Below are 1,991 nucleotides of genomic sequence, written 5' to 3'. Positions count from 1 at the left end.
CATGAGCTTCTCCTAATGATCACGTGTTTCCTAACACATAATTAACCACTAATAAATAACTCAAAGCATTTGAAATCAATTTACTAATTTCTCCTATTTAATTTGTCTTCAAAACAGAGTATTTCTGCTAAAGTAATTAGTTCAATTAATTATTTGAGCTTCTCCTAATTATCACGGGTTTCTTAACATATAATTAACTACTGATAAATAACTCAAAGCTTTTGAAATCAATTTACTAATTTTGCCTATTTAATTTGTCTTAAAAACAGAGTATTTCTGCTAAAGTAATTAGGTAAATTAATTATCTGAGTTTCTTCTAATTATCATGGGTTCCCTAACACATAGTTAACCGCTGATAAATAGCTCAAATAATTTTGAATCAATTTGATTATTTTTCCCTTTAATTTTCTCTAAAAAATAGTGTAATTTTGCCTAATTAATTAAAAAAATTACTCAAAAAATTATAGAATAATTTTTCTAGCTTAATGTCTAATGCAGCTCTGATAATTACCTCAATTGAATCTAGGCTTAGTTAATATATTTCCCATTAATTCATGGTTAATTTGGCTAATTTCAGTCCTAATATGATAGAATAATTAATTATCTTAACATTATCAAGATTAATTACAACAATCAACAGAGAATAATTAATTAAGAGAGGGTTATGAGTATACATAGGCCTAATCTTTGATTTATCAACAAAATAGATTAATCTAACCTTGCTAATTAAGAAGGATTAGGCTAATTACCGTTTAGGTTAATCGACTAGAGCTTAATCTCTAGTGATTTCTGCTTCTCTCTAGATGAGAGAGAGAGAGTGTCAAGGCTCCGAGTTTATCCAATTTGTGAAGCAAGGGGTCCTATTTATAGTTTTCTGGCACTCACAAGCTCTCACAAGCTGTAAAAAACAGTTGCTTGTAGTTCAAGCAGTCCCCAGCAAGTCAAAAAACGCCCCCTGCTGCTAAATCTAGTCTGGGAGAGTTCATCATTACCCCACATAGCCCCCCTCAGCTTTTAGAATCGATTTTTGCTATTTTCACTGATTTTTAATGATGAAAATTGGAAATATCAGTAATTTCTAGAACCTTAGGATAAGAAAGTCTTTGTTAATAATAATTACTGAAACCATCCAATTTTACTTAACTAATTGAATTCCTAGTGTAACCTTTCAGGGCCCGTAACTTTTTCAGATTTTATCGAAATCTGATTCTGAAAATTTCTAGCCCAGGGTTTGTTGTGCTTAAGATTTCAAAAATACCAATATTTTCCACAGTCGGACAATTCTACATTGCTTTTTCAATAATCATATCAGTTGAATTAAGCTTTATGCAATCTTTAAGGTTTCAGAAACTGGAAACCTTACAATTGTTGGGGGTCCCATCGTTGCAATAGCTCCAATGACCAACAAAATTATCAATCCGGAGGGATGAGCTACCCGGCTAGGACATGGAAACACTCACATGGTTAGCGAGCTAATCGTGGCAACACAAATGGTTAACTCTACAAGGTGAGATTATCGGCCTATGGAGGAGCTAAGCCGCAATGAAGGGCAATCTCCATATCCACTTCTCTTCACCTCTAATCAACCCAACCACACACACTACAATTGCAAGACACACACAACACTAATCCTATCATGCAACACACTAATCGCAAGCATACACACATAGATCTATCGAGCACCACACTCCAATCAAACCTACATGCACACACAAGCAAAAGAGGGAAATCACACAAGATTAGAGAGGGATTAACCACTAATTAGTGTAGATCTAGTTAATTTAAGCATCATAGGCAATCATAAAAAGTAAGAGAGAGGCATAGTGAGAGAGAATGAATCATTGATTAGTGTTAATCAAGTCTCATGAGCAAGGAGAAGCTCAAGGACTCTATAGCCACACACCTCAAGAGCTCTCACCAAAGAGTGCTCTCAACAAATGAGCTTGAGAACTCTAATTTCTTTTACACACTGCCTTATAAACTTAGGTTAA

The sequence above is a fragment of the Adiantum capillus-veneris genome, chromosome 28 (assembly GCF_014529385.1).
Source record: "Adiantum capillus-veneris isolate H3 chromosome 28, ASM1452938v2, whole genome shotgun sequence".
Taxonomy (NCBI): Eukaryota; Viridiplantae; Streptophyta; class Polypodiopsida; order Polypodiales; family Pteridaceae; genus Adiantum; species Adiantum capillus-veneris.
This window is presented reverse-complemented; position numbering follows the sequence as displayed.